This window comes from Terrapene carolina, unplaced genomic scaffold (genome assembly GCF_002925995.2).
Source record: "Terrapene carolina triunguis isolate 2854851 unplaced genomic scaffold, T_m_triunguis-2.0 Scaffold111, whole genome shotgun sequence".
NCBI classification, from domain to species: domain Eukaryota; kingdom Metazoa; phylum Chordata; order Testudines; family Emydidae; genus Terrapene; species Terrapene triunguis.
In genome coordinates, this window is record NW_020664462.1 from 8,355,924 (window position 1) to 8,371,746 (window position 15,823).

Sequence of the window (15,823 nt, forward strand, 5' to 3'; positions counted from 1 at the left end):
ATTCAGTGCGTGAACTGGAAAGGTATTGTACTGCTATTAATCCCATGTAAAGTATTGGCTACTGTTATGCTGAACAGAATGAACAAGATGCTGGATGAAATATTACTAGAAGAAGAGACTGGGTTCTATCCAGGTAGATCATCAAAAAAGCCACTGCCTGCAAAAATCCATCTTAATCGACTTTATTGACTTAAAGAAGGTATTCAATACTGTCCCCAGAGAGACCCTGTGGATATTGCTAGCAGCTAAGAGATGCAAGACAAACTGATCAACATAATAAGGAGTTTATATGATGGAAGTTAGATGCATAGTAAGATTGGAAACAAGCCTGGGTGAGTGGTTTGATATTGTGGCTGGAGTTGGATAAGGATGCATGGTGTCACCAACACTCTTTGCATTAGCAATAGACGGTGATGAAGTGGGTAACAAAAGGCTTTGTGGATGGTGTAAAATGGGTGTGAACTAACCTCTAGCTATTAGGGATTGGAATGAGACCATCAGGGAGGGCAGATTATCCCACATCTGCCTGTTGCAGGTTTTCTTGCACTGACAGACAGGATATTGAACCCAAAGGACCATGGGTCTGATCTAGTCTGGCAAAGCCAATGTTCTTATCCTTCAGTTTATTCATCATTGAAGAGATCACGAGCGCTGGGGATCTCAAAGGCAGCCCTCAGTACCCAAAGAAGAACTGCATAGATTTAGGTGCTCCTGCTCATGCATTTTCTTTCTCTGAATATATAGCAAAAGGCCTGTTTTATTGTTTCTAACCTTAAGTGGAAGATTCATGTATTTGAATGTTAGGTTTAATTGCCTTTGCCCTTTTATATTGATCCTTATCTTTTTCTCTTATTCTGCCTGATGAGACAGCATGATAAAGTACATGGGGAATCAAAGCGCTCAATGGTACAGACTGTGAATCCCTGACTCCCATTGGTGAGCAGTTCCTCCATTTTCCCTGGAACTACTCATCAAGAGATCACAAATTGGCCCTACAAGCTGGCAAATAATCATGACAGTAAAATTACATGACCTTTAATGGGACTTTGTTGTTTATACAATGTATTTGTATTAAGGTGGTACCTAGCGGCCACGGCTCTGTTGTGCTGGGCACTGTAAAAACATAACACATTGAAAGTTCTTTTGGGCATTTAAGTGTAAGTCAAGAGATAACAGAGGACAGTGAGATGACTGTTGACCTCACGTTGGAAGGGAAGCTTTTAGAAACCTAATGACTTACTGCAGATTATGCAAATACACAGTGTTTTGCTAGTTTTGATGCTAATTAAAAGTAGGCCTCTCTTGTGCAAGCTGAGGCCATTTGAAGGCTAGTGGGATTTTCAAGCCACACTTACAGTGCTGTAGTATTTTGAAAGGAAAGGGAATTTGCTGCTATAAAAAGAAGCAGCCCCAAAGGGAGTTGAGTGTGAAAGCAGTGAAGGAAGAGATGACATTGCACGTGGATTAGCCAGTTAACTGGGTTGACCTCTGACAATCCAGACATTCTAGTTCAAATCAAATAATTTTTTTTAAGTGAGCTTTGGTGACTAATTACTTTTCTCTCCTTCTTTTGGCCTTCCCTGGCTCTCAGTCCTGCTTAAATCCCTTCATCCTGAATCCCTCTGCCTCCCTTCCCACCTCCTGCTCTCCCTTGCCTGTTATCACTAACTGCTCTCACTTCTTGAGCAGCAGTCCCCAGGGTATTTTGGCCATAGGCAGCTGGATGAAATTTAGGGCACCCCTGAGGCTGTTGTATGTTGCACCAGGATTAAGAAACTGAGTACGGGGCTGCTGTTTTTCAGGGTTTAATTTTGGCAATTTTTGAGTTCTATGTAATGTCCAAAAAAAAATTTTTTTTTCGGGGCTTTCTTCTTCACACCATAACGAGAGGATATCTTTTTCAGGTACTTCCCAAAGTTTTCATCTAAATGAGATCTACTTGTATTTGTATTATATGTCTAACAATGACTTGGTTGAGTGAGCTGAGCAGAAGTATAGGTTTCTGTAATTACTTTTTTTAACGGGAACAGGTTGTTAGCCCAATCCCAACCCCTTACCAGGAGGGCTGGCGGGCTGCGTTCGGTCTGTCTCATGGGTGACCAATCAGGGATTATACTTCTGCCAGCATAGCTCTTGGGGTCATGGGTGCATGCATGGGGTGTGTGGATGGAGTTCATCCATTATTACTTCACATCCTTGCTGTGGAATGAGGACCGTGCTCCCCATAATACACACCCATCTTGCACACTGAGTTCATGGTGTCGCTTATAATAAGGTGTGAGCTTCTAATCAGCTTTGGTCTGCGGCCATCACCTTAGCACAAATTCTCAAACTTTTGTGAATCATGGACTGGTTCAGATCCAGTACTTTTACCTGTAATGGTGTCATTGGAGGTGTAGGAAGACAGTCCATTAGTAACACTCTTCCCTTTTTTTTTTTTTTTTATCTTTTTCGTGTCTCTAGTAAAAGCAACTGGCTTAAAGCATCTGTATTTCCCAACTTCTGACCAGTTTTGTATACAATGGTATATTCATACTCTCTTAATGTCACTGGCCATCTCTGGATCCTGAGTGATGCCATCTGTGGCATAATTTTCATCTCATTAGACAATGTGAGTAGGGGTTTCATTGGTGCAAATTATAAATCGGTGCCTATATATAATAGAAATATCTTCTGCACCCCGAAGATAACAGCTAATCCCTCTCAATCTAGCTATTAATAATTATGACCAGCAGAAGACCGTCTGGGATGCAAATGCAGTTAGCTTTTCTTATCCATTCTCCATCCGGTGAGCTAAAACGGCTCCAATTCTGAAGATGCATCACAAATCAATATCAGTTGTTTGTCAGCCTCATAATGGTCCAGGACTTATGGGGACTGCAGCAATAGTTTAAACTCCTGAAACACTTGTTCGTGAGCTGATTTCCAATACTGTTCAGCCCCCTTTTTTAAGTAGCATATACAGAGGCATGAGAAGTATTAAGTTTGGCAAAAACTTACTAGGGAAATTCAGTAAGCTGTCAGCTCCGAAATATTCCTAGGTGCCAGAGCATCTCTAATTGCTTTGACTTTATCTCTCACTTGCTGGAGTCCCTGGGCATCCACTTTACAGCCCAAGGATATCACTTTGTATGTCAGGAAGGAATACTTATTCCGTTTTTGGCACAGACCTGCTTCCTTTAGCCTGTTTTGCTCTTCTGCTAAATTTTGTAAATGTTCTGTTTCTGTGGGACCTGTGATTAATATATCATCCAGATATACTGCCACCACGTGGAATTCCCTGAATCAATCCCACCACTGTTCTTTGGAAAATAGCAGGGTCTGAGGACATACCAAAAAGTAACTGATCATATTCAAACAGTCTTTGAGAATTTACAATGACCTACTGCTTGCAGGCTTCTTCCAGGATGATCTGTTGGTAGTCATGGCTCAGATGTAACTTTGTGAACAATTGCCCTCCTGCTAAAACTGCAAAGAGCAGTTCAGTTTTGGAATTGGGCACTGTTTTAATTGAGACCGTATTGACAGTCACCACATAGGCATATGGAGCCATCTGGCTTCTTCCCTGAGACTCTTGGGGCAGCCTATCTAGAAAACTTTACAGGTTCAATAATGTCAGTTGCCTGTAGTCTTTTTAACTTAATTTCAACGTTTTGTTTCATGACACAGGGTACAGATCTGAGTTTGAAATAGCAAGGCGTGTCATTTGGGTTTACATAGACTTTAGCAGTAGTGCCTTTTATAGTATCCAGTTCATCTTTAAATACTTCTGTATGTGTATTTCAAAGTTTCCAGAACTAGATCATGTTCTGATTTCAAGTGAAATCAGTGAAAGTGAAAGGACAGCCAGTCACCCTCTTCTGAGCCAGTCAGGGCCAGTGCCTGTGACTGCTAAAAATGGTAGATGCCTTACTTGTCTCTGGTACCAAACATTCACATTGGCGGCTTGCAGTGTCTTTATGCCTTCTCCAGCGTGGTGGTAATTTTGTCCTACATTTCTGCAGTGGAGGTGGCTCACTATCTTTCCACAAGGTCCCATATGCTTCTTGGCTTATAATAGTTACATTATCTCCCATGTACCGCTCAAATCATATGTTTTGTTTCTCTTTACAGACAGCCCAATATGAATGGGACCTATTTCAGGAATACTTGTTTGTTATACTATGGATAGTATAAGCTGCTATTTCATCTTCCTTTTCACTACTTTTCACCTGAAGTACATTAAAAGTACCAAGGCTATGAGGCTGCTTTTTATCCTGGCTTTGTGTCTCTGCTTTCCTGGTATTGTTTTGACACACTTCAGATGTGCCCGGTCAACCTGCAGATGTGACGTTTCTCATTTTTTTTCAACCCGCAGTCCATTGGGTTGTGTTTGCCTCCATGACTATAACACTCTCTGCTAGCTGATTGGATCTGTTTCCCAGGTTGCTTTGCATATTTTTTTCCCACCTACCTTCTATTTCTTGTGTGCCGTTTCCATCTGCCCTGTGTTTTGTGTTTGTAAATCCTGTAAAATTTTATTTGTTGATTCCATAGGCTGTGCCAATTTCAGAGCGGTTTCGAATGTTAACTGTTGTCCAGACAGTAATTGCCTTTGCCTTTTTGTCATCATTAATGCCACAAACTAATCGGTCTCTTAGCACTTGTCAGGGACACACCATAACTACAATCTTGAGAGAGCTTCCTCGGTTCTGCCCCAAATTCCGTTACTGTCTTCCTGCTGCCCTTGACCGAGAGTTAAACTTCAATCGTTCTACTCTTTCACTAGGTGTTGGGTTGAAACATTTTTTTAACAGATTTCCTAGCTCATCAAGCTTTTGTCTACAGGCTCTTCAGGGATTAACAGGTTTCTCGTTAAACTGTAAGTCTTGACCCCTACGCTGTTGACTGTGATAGTTTTCTTTTTAGCGTTATCTGAAATATCATTAGCTGTGGAAAACATAAGCTCTTTCACGGTATTCTTCCCAAGTTTGGTGTGGTGGATTAAATCATGGTGAAATAGTCCCAGAGGCTGTAGTCATTTCCCTTATGTTTGTAAGGGTTTGTAGGCCTTCCTTACAGATGACTTCCCAAATCTTTTTTTTTTTTTTCCATTCTTGTAAATTCAGCTTTGTCTCATCGCCATATGTTGTATTGTAAAACTATACACACGTCAGCCTCGTTAGGTGTTAAGAGTCTTCACTCAGGCCAGAAACAAACACATGTCTGCAGTAGCTCTGCAAGTGTAACTCACACACCGCCTGGGTGTTCTGTCCCATCTAGTGGCACTGAGACCACTTAGACAGAGAGATAAAATGAGTCTGCTACAGCCTTAGCTAACTGCCAGTTGGCTTTTAGCTCCTGCGGTAGAGGTTCATGCACTAAGCTCCAGAGGTCCCAGGTTCAATCCGGCTGCCGACGACCGGGGTTTGTTGGCGTTACACAGGCACCGCACTTCCCGCCATTGCCAGCAACAAACACACCTAAAACTAGATAGCCATATGTCTCCTGATTTAACTATCTGTCCCCTCTCCCCTAGTGGCTGGTTTATTACACGCAAACAAGAAGGAGAATTGAAAGCTATCAAAATGACCTGGGAAGAAGCGAAGACTGCAGCAAGAAGCCATCAAAGATGGAGTGTAGTGGTGAAGGCCTTATGTTCCACATGGAATAGAGGCATAGGGCAGTTAGTTTAAACTTTGTATTCTTGTTACTGAACCCCTGGTTTAGGGTGTTTTATTCCCTAAGGCAGATTAACATTGCAGTGTGTATATAGAGGATGTCCCTGTCTCACATTGAGGACTTGTCTACACAGACCAATTAATGCACAACATGTTAGTGCGCTTTAGAAATCACATCTCTGTTGCCTGCATTATTGCTCCATGTAGACAAGTCCTTAATGCAAGACAGGGACATCCTGTATATACACACTGCAATGGGAAAGGAGGGAAATCAGCATGAATTGAGTAACCACGCCTGCTGTTTGTTGGATAACTCCCCCCACCCCCTTTTCTTTTTTAAATCAGGGGTGTTCATCAGTTAAAACCTAAAATCAGAAGCCCTCTGTCTCCCCCTCCAATTTAGCCCACCTCAGGCAGACAGGAGAATTTGCGTCACAGCCTTGTGAAGTGTTTTGAACAGAGTTGACCAGGAAATGACAATCCCATTTTGTGGCAGAGAGAGAGAGAGAGAGAGCCGCCTAGTGGCTCGAGCACTGGCCTAGGACCTGGGAGCCCCAGGTTCAAGTCCCTGTTCTGCCTGATTTGGAGTGATCGGGGATGAAACGCTCTGCTCTAAATCAAGAGAGTGCAGGGAGTTGAACCCAAAGCACCCACCTTCCAGCCCACTGCCCTAATCATTAACTTATAGAATCACTGTCACCAATGGCAGTGTTGCCCTTGGGGCCTGAAGAGCTCAGTTGTGGGGCCCAAACCGTTGTTGCCCCATGCCTGGCTCCTGCCCCCACCTGGGGCTCTGATGTCTGGCTGGCCCTGCTACTCAGCTCTGGATCCACCCTGGGCTTTCAGCTGCTCTGTCCTTACACTCTCCGGCCTTCTCCTGGCTTGCAGTGTCCCTGTGCTGACCTGCATCTGAGCACCCCCATCTCAGCCCAGCATCCACAGAGGAGTGAAAGGGGGCGCCTGGCATGGGAAGACAGGAGCTGGAGCCACAGGCGAGGGCCTTCCGTTTGGCCTGACAGGTGTCCACTGTTCCTTCCTGGTCCCCACTAGGGGTTCTGCTGTAAAGGCAGCCCCCCGAGCTGGCTCCGGTTGGCCTCGGGCTCCTGGTAGTTCCGGCCCTTTCCCTCCTGGCTGCAGAGCGTCATTGGAGCTGGCAGGACTGGAGGACACTCAGGCAGGTCAGCATGGAAATGCTGCAGCCAGGGCCGGGCAGGGAAGCACAGTCGCTTGGAGCCAGGTATCAGGGCCATCGCTACTGTGGAGCCCTTAGTGGGAACCAGGATGGAGCAGCTAATGCCTGGCAGGCAAAACAGAAGGTCCTCGTGGACCGAATCTGGCTTTCAGGGGACCCCCCCTTGGTTCCTTGGGGACCCCCATCGATTGCATGGATTGCAGGTGCCTAACCCTGCCACAAACTGTCACCCTAGATCTGGAAACCATTATGTCTCCCTGAAACAGTTCAGTAAAAATGGTCTGACTAGCTGTAGTTTTGAGGTCCTTCAAAATGGAAGGTGCTGTACAACTAAGCCTCTGTTTCATTACTATGGCTTTTAGAGTGCCTTCACTTACTACTTCATACCCCACTTTCAAATGGGATCACTTCTGGTGCCAAGAAGAGTTTTCTTTATGCTCGTCACAGGAACATCTCGGGGAAGAAGATTGGGGGGAAAAAATCACATGTTTCTTCAAGGATCATTTCCCTCATTAAGGGCCTTGTTTACGAGGGGCGTTACTTGCTGAGCCAAGGTTGATTTTCAGCTTTGTTAGCTGAACTTTAACCCACTGACATTAATAAAATAAATTTCTCTCTCTCTGAGAGCCGCATGTGACAAATGAAATAACATCTCCTAGGCATAGGTTTGAATCTGTGAAAAATACTTTTCCCCTATGCCAGTGTCCTCTTGAGCCATCCTCCAAAAGGCAAGAAACCCTGTGAAATGGTTTGTGGCCGATTAAGACAAGTGCATTCAAACTGAGGGTCAAATATCTGAAGTATTTTTGTGCTCATTAGCTGGAAGTTTGTATGTGACAGAGGAGGATTCATGATTAGTGACCCTTCAATCAGGCCTTTGAATGAGTATGTAACTCCTACACCAGTCAAGTGCACTTCTCTTTTGGGTACTTATATGGCCCCTACTGCTCTTTGCAATTTTTAATGCATTCATCCTCACACACCCCTGTGAGGCAGGGCAATGCTATTATCCCCACATTTACAGGTGGGGAACTGAGGCACAGAAAAGCTAAGTGACTTGCCCAAGGTCATTCTCGTAGATCGAGGAATTGAAGTGGGGTTTCTTCACATCCTAGGCTAGCACCCTAACCACCAGCCTATCCATCCTCTTAAGGGTTAAAGTGGATCCTATATGCTGATATTAGTTTCCAACCATTAATAAAGTTCTAGGATAAAATCCCAGTTCCATTGAAATCACTGGCAAAACTCCTACCGATGTGAGTGGGGCCGGGATTTCACCCCTGGTGTCTCTGTATTTCTACAAATTATTGCTTTTTCCCCAATAGCCAGATTGGCTACTGTGGTAATGGGGCAATACATAGAAGGATAAAGGGGTGACATCTCAGGGGTGACTTTCTCTTTGCCTCTCTCTTCTTAAGAGAACGCCGAGATAATCTGCTATAACGCTAACATTTTGCCCCCTGGGTGCATGTGCCTGGCAACCCTTGAAGCCAGTGGCAGGCATGTGCAATACTGAAGGGTTTCCCAGCAGCACAGTACAGCAGGGGGTTTATAGGGTCACTGCAGCTGTGGCAGCGAGCCCTGCTGGAGACTTCAGGCTTTGTGTACGTGGGCTGATGGGTGGGAAGTACAGTTTCCATAAGGAAAGCGCACTCTGCGGCACTGCCCATCCTATAAGATACAAACGAACATCTTCAGCTGTATGTTTAATGGTACAGCTGTGCCATGCGGCTGAGTTAACACTGCTCCTGGAGTCAATTTTAACATAGGCAACCAAAAAGTGAGTGGGGCCGGCTGGGGGAGGGGCAAGACTATGGCAGCTGAGAGATTCCATTACTCCGCACATCCCTGGTGCAGCCTCTGCTGGCAGAATTCTTACAGACCCCATGGAAAACTTAAAGCTGCCTTGCCTGGGAGTTCACTGTCCCTGGGGGCAAATGCTTCTCTCTGACTGTCTCCCCCTAGCAGTGCAGGATGGACATGGCACTTGAGGCCAGACTTTCAACTGAGCTGCTGCTTGAACTTATTGTTCATGCCCAGAATGTGCATGCACCTGATCTCTGCAGATATGGGTATCTGCCATCTGCATTTTAAATATTCCAGCATCTGAACACGAGCAAGTGTGAGAATTTGCACTCATCAAGCCCATGGGGTGAAGTGGGTTTTGCAGCTGAAAAATCTGTCATATATGCACAGGTATGAGAACCATTAAGGGCTTGCACCTACAAAGTGCGTGTGCAATTTTGTGTATTCACAAGCAGAGCTCGGGAATGGAAATTCAAGCCATTTAAGTGCTTCCTTAAAGACTTAAAGAATATTGTCTGCTGCAATATGTTCAGGACACAATTGTCCAAGCATCACATAATTATTAAATCCAAAGCCAGTTTTTTTTCACACTGTGCAAAATAGAAGTCCTCAGTGAGGATATAGTCATACCAAGTTTCAGATTCCAAGCTCCAGTAGCACTATTCAAGAGGTGTGGTTAGAATTATTTACAAAGGAAAATGTACATATTTTTACTGTCCTATAACTCAAAAATTGCCAAAGTTTTTGTCCAAACTTTCAAAAAATAAAACAAATAAACCCTAATCACCTTTATGATTACAGCATACACACAAATGTAAATAAAAAACATAAAATACTCTTTCTGGACGTTGGAATGTAACACTACTTTATTTCTTAGAAATAACACACAAGAAACCAAAATCAAACAAAACAGGCTGCTCCCTAAGACAGAGGGACCCACCTTGCTTTAGGCTAGCTCTTTGAAGACTGACTGACTGGAGCCCCAGATCCCATGCTTCCCTACAGTGCAAGCAGGACCTGGAAACCCCTTCACTTAAAGTGATAGCTTGTAATTTTTAACACAATTTTCAATACACCCCAAATTCCGTTGGTCCGAAAATAAGCATGGAAAATTTCATCCCCAAAAAACCTTATGCTCCAATACGTCTGTTAGTCTATAAGGTGCCACAGGACTGTTTGTCGCTTTTTACATCCCCAAAAGTGAATGTTTTCAGTACTTATGTGTGTGAAAACAGAGGGTAATGGAATACTGTTAAGTATCTTCTCAACCAGTGCCTACTGTAGTGATGGCTCATTCCCTCAGGTGTTCCCAGCTGGTGTCAGATGCAGCTAACGGAAGGATAAAATTAACTTCCATTGACTTGTATAGTAAGGCCACTTCATACAATATATGCGTGCTGGAATGGAGAATAACATGAACATTTATGTTGAGAGCTGAGATCAGAGCTATAAAATCATCCCGCCTCATTGGCTTAATGCACTGGCAATGTTTCATACCCATTGTATCCACCCTGTTGCTATGGGAGAAAGCAGTGAATCTGCACACGTAGGTAGCCAAGTTTCAGCTGCATGCAACACTGTGTGAAATTGAATGGTCTTCTACAGATGTAGCACATGCCATAAGCAACGAGGTGATCCATTGTGTGTCACTTCACACCCCGATTTGTGGCAGTTTTGCATCTAGGTGTCATTCCTTCCAGCTCTGTTGAATACCCTGAAAGTTGTCAGTAATGCTAATTAACCATCAGCATCAGCACGAGATGTCAGTAGCCATCCGTGAGATTCCCCCCACCCCTGCATCACCTCTCAAATGATCATAAATGTCTTGTAACAAATACATGTGGCTTAGAATCCACATGTATTGCCCTCTGTGAACTATCCTACTGTTAACTTAGGTACTGGTAGGTTTAAAGAGACTCACAGCATAAACGTCCATTATTTAAAAATACTAAAAAAGACCCAACCTACCCTAGCAACTGCTTCAGTGATTTTTTTTAAAGGCATTTTAAGCAGCATGTAGGCATTTGAGCTCTTGGTTTGCTCCTTATTCCCACCATCCATGCTGCACAGCTGTGTAACAGCTGGGCTGACCCAGCGCCATATGATGAAGACAAATGGACAAAAGGAAGGATGGGGGTAAAGAGAGGAGGAAGGTGAGATGAGGAGACGAGGATGCAGTTGCTTAGCTTTGACCTGTGTGCATTTTAATGAAGTGTCTATTCTTTATTTTATGTTTATCTAATTGTCAGTGACTCTCTCATAGGCTATCGCCTGCAATAGACAAAGGGGGAAATGTTGTAGTTACACAAAGCTTTTGTGTGGGGTGGGGAGGTGAGAGAATTTATATACAATAAAATAGTTGGTACTTCAAAGTCGTAGTTTCCTCTCAAGATGCCACGGAATTATCTGGCGTATTCCCCAAAGCTAGAATAGACGCATGCTCTTTTGCACAGCCCATGGGTCCCTTAAGGCTATATTTCAAATGAACATGAAAATGAATTTAGCAACTCATTTCTCGGCAAGGACTTCAAACGTTTGGTTTACTGGTACCCCTTCGGGGGTGGGGAGGAGGTGTGTGTGAGAGAGCGTGTTAACTTTCACAGCACAGAATGGTCTCCGGTCCACTGATGTGCGGAGCAGGAGCTCTGTAGTTCCTGTAGGTGACACAATACTTTTAAAATAAGGAAGCAGGACGAATTGGCAAGTAATTCGGTGGAGCTCTGACAGGGGCTAGATGATATTATTATCTGCTTTCAGAGAAGTCAGTGAGGAGAAAGCAATTATATCAGAGGGGGGAATTAAAAACCAGAGTGACTGGAGTCTGTATTGTGTTAACTCTCATTAACCAAATGGCGGCCTTTGAGACATCCAGAATGTTTGGGCAAAAAGGCAGAAGCAGCTCAGGCCAGTTTTGCGTAACGCCACTGACTGCCCAGCAGTTACTCCTCCTTCGCGCCCGTGTTCCCCAGCGGACATTCAGACTCTTTCTGTGGGCGGTTTGTTTTTTAAAGGACGGGTGGCTGGGCCTGAACAACGCTCAATTAAAACTGAAATCCATTCAGACAAAGTTCATGTGTTGCTTTCCCAGCCTCACTGAAATGTTGTTTTGTCCCCACTTGTGGCATCTCATGCAGCTGACTGTGAGAATCTTAACAGCCAATGGGAAAGCCAGCTGGCCTGAATTCAGCCTGCGTGACTAGTTTGACTGGTTTGTTAGGAAGGCCAGAAAGCTTGATCCAAATCCTGAATTGTTGAGTCGTTTGCTTTATATGCTGCTGTATAGGAAGGCGGCACGTATGAAGAGTCAGTGGCTCCAAGGGAGCTAGGCCTTGTCTACACTACATATGTTTTGCTGGTGTAGCTATGTCCGCAGAGCTCCATAGTGTAGACAGGGCATAGGCCAACACAAGGAGGCTTTCCTGCCAGTGTAGGACCACTACCTCCCCGAATGACGTTAGCTATGCTGATGGCAGCACGCTTCTGTCAGAGTAGTTGCGTCTATGCTAGGAGTTTTGACGTCATAGCTATGTCAGCTAGGGGGTGTGGTTTTTTCCCACTCCTGGCCGACAGGTATGCCATCAAAACTTTGCAACATAGACCTGGCCTTACTCCCAGTTTACACCAGTATAAGGGAGAGGGGAAGAAGGCCATTGGATGTAGGGGGGAGGGATAGTTCAGTGGTTTGAGCATTGGCCTGCTAAACCCAAGGTTATGAGTTCAATCCTTGAGGGGGCCATTTAGGGAACTGGGGTAAAAAGCTGTCTGGAGATTGATCCTGCTTTGAGCAGGGCATTGGGCTAAATGACCTCCTGAGGTCCCTTCCAACTCTGATATTCTATGATTTCTGTGTATAGTAACAACTTTGTAAACTACATGACACACTCCAAGTTGTGGCATTAGGCACCCAAACATCCACTAAAATTTTTGCACAATTTATTTAACCTCCTTTTCATAAGGCTGTGAGAGAGATGGCAATTTCCTGCAATATCCTTGGGAAACCTTGTTAAATTAAGTTTAAGTGTGTTCTGGGTCCGTTGTATTGAATGAATGGTTTGTGTATTCTAATGGGTGGGATTGTATGTAAACTCTGTGTGGGGGGATGTACTGTGAACCCTGGGAAGTGTTTTGAACTTCAAAGGACTGTACTGAACAAAGTACCAGACGTGAATAGACTCTTGGGACAAACAGTATCAAGCTGTTTGCTTCAGGAGTCTCTAGGGAGAGGTGAATGCAAATCCCTCACCTCCTGGCTATGCAAAAAACAACCTTTTGAAGCTACGGTCTGAGGATGGGACCACTGTCTGCTGATGATCTGTTCCCAGAGTCTCAATATCAAAGGTCCAACTGTATAAAAGAAAAACTAACCTATGCATGGGGGTGATCATTCGGAGCTAAGGCTGTTAAGAACTTGTAACCACAGATAAACCCAGTGGTGGGGTTTGAAGGAGTGACTCCTACCAGAGCCCTTGTTGGAGTTGGTGGGTGATTTCTGGGAAGCTAGTTAGCGTGCATGTAGGTTCTTTTATTGTTTTTAATGTTTTCTCTATAATGTTTTCACCTTAAGAATAAATGTGCTTGCTTAGGAAGAGCTGTGTGGTAACTTGTAACTGCTGGCAATTACAGGAGCCTAGAGTGACTGCAGAGGGCAGATACAGGCACATGCGAAAATGTACTTTATTTTTAAGCTTCTTTTTTCTGTGTCCTTCACAGTCCTTTCCTGTCTTACTGAGTGTGGCAGGTTATCTATTCTGCAAAGCCCACAGAGGCAGAATTCATTATTTACCCAGAGAAAACGCTCTCATTTAACATCTATACCTGTAAAGCTATCACTGTGGGGGGGTGGGGAGGTTGGTTAACTTGCGCATTTATTTATTTATTTTGGTCCCTATTAGGAAACGCCTACAGAGAATGCCTGGGAAACGGGACATGGGCTTCCAAGGTCAACTACTCTCAGTGCGAACCTATTTTGGATGACAAGGTCTGTATCTCTCTTTCTCTCCATTTTTCCAAATGTTGTCATTTTTCTCAGTATACTGGAAAAGAAGGAGGGTCTTGTGGTTAAGGTGCTAGTCTGGGACTCAGGAAATTGGGATTCTATTTCTGGCTCTACCACAGGTCCCAGTGGGATCTTGGGCAAGTCATTTACTATATGTGTCAATTAAAAAGCGGGAGGGGTATAGTAACACTCCCGTTCTTTGGTTATGTCTGCACTGCAACCAGTGACGTGACTTCAGCACATGTAGACGTCCTCAAGCCAGTTTTGATCATGCTCACTCAAATAACAGCACTGAAGCCACAGCAGCACCGAATAGCCGCTCAAGTACATACCCCGGGTCCTGGGTGGGTTCAGGGGCGTGCACAGGAATTTAAATTTGAACGTTTTTGGAGGGGTACATTAAACACCCACAAAAGAAAGGTTCACGTGACACCCGTTCCCCGCCCCAGATTTCTCGGGACGTCTCTAACGGGGACACCCAGGAGCAGCTCCCCGTGGCAGCAGCACTCTCCCTGTCTCTGCAGTCCAGGGAGGGAGGAAACAGCAGAGCAGCTGGCTGCTGGCTGAGATCCTCCTCCCCACATCCTTACAGCTGCAGCCTCCTGCTTTTCCTTCCCTGCTGCTGCAATCCCAGTGCTGCTGCCTGCTTTGCAGACCCCCTCTGAGATGAGTGGGGGGGGTGTGAAGGCAGAGGCAACGTGGGACTCCAGCAGGGGGTGAGGAGCTCGGCTTTCTCCCTCCCCGGGCTGCAGGGACACATGGAGATTTGGGGGGGGGCATGCCCCTGCTTGCCCCTCTCTTTGCACACCCCCTGGGTGGGTTTGTGCAGCCTGTGCTGCCACGGCTTCCCTGCTATTGTTGCTCAAGCTAGCTAAGGAATGTCTACACGTGCAGCATAGATATAACCTCAGTCTGTCTGGGCTACTTAGACTGTAAGCTCTTTGGGGCAGGGACTGCCTCTTATTCTGTGTCTGTGCAGTCCCTAGCACAATGGGGACTGACTGTCGTTTGGGGCCAATAGCTGCTACTGTAATACTATTATTACTACTACTGTACTAATATATTCACTGCTGCCTGATGTGTTTTTACCACCTCGTCCTGCAAGGTACATGGCATCTGTCGGTCCCCAGCATTCCCAATCCTCAACCTCATTTTATCATCAGCAGACACAGGGAGAACTGACAATAATGTAGTCCTGTAGCAGAATGATTGGACTGCAGAGCCAGCACACCCTGTAATCCACAAGAGCTTACGGAAAGGTTATTCCTCTTTGTTAAATTCTACAGACTCTTTCAAGAAGGCTGGAAGCTTTGTGTGAAATTCTGTGTTCTCAGATTGGCAACCTCCCCTCGTAGATGAAAGGGAAGTTCACCCTTGCACAGAGCACAGGTTCAACACCCATGTGCCAGTTTAATCCTTTCTATTCTCCTATTCGTAGTTTGTAAGTGGTACCTAGGCGTTGTGCTAACCTCTGCCCAGGGGTGAATTTCACTCTAGAAGCACAGGGATTTACGGATATTTCTTTGTTTTTTCTCTCCTTTCCTGGAGAGGTGCAAGGCCCTTTACAAACATCTGTGAAGATGAAAGTCTCACCTGGCTGAGGAGTTTATAATCAAAATTAGCCCTCGTTCTAGCAAAGGAGGGGGGACAGGGAGGGAAGCACCAAAAATAGCTGGCGTGTGTTCAGAATTCAGTTGTTCATTCCAACTTTTTGCTTTAGTTTAATGTGACTTGTATGTTAAGGTGGATTAAGGGCAGGTGTGAAAGCAAGAATAGACGGCACAGGACTTTCTGTATTGCCAACCCCAAGTATTCAACATTCATGAGTCAGACAGAGCCCCCAAAATCCTGAGAGTGCCTTAGGGTATGTCTACACTACCTGCCAGATCAGCGGGCAGCGATCAATCCAGCGGGGGTCGATTTATCGCGTAGACGCAATAAATCAACCCCATAGCGCTCTCCCGTCGACTCCTGTACTCCAGCGCCGCGAGAGGCGCAGGCGGAGTTGACGCGGGAGCGGCAGCAGTCGACTCACCGCGGTGAAGACACCGCGGTGAGTTGATCTAAGTACGTCGACTTCAGCTACATTATTTACGTCGCTGAAGTTGTGTAACTTAGATCGATCCCCTCCCCTAGTGTAGACCAGGCCTTAGAAATCATGATTTGTTT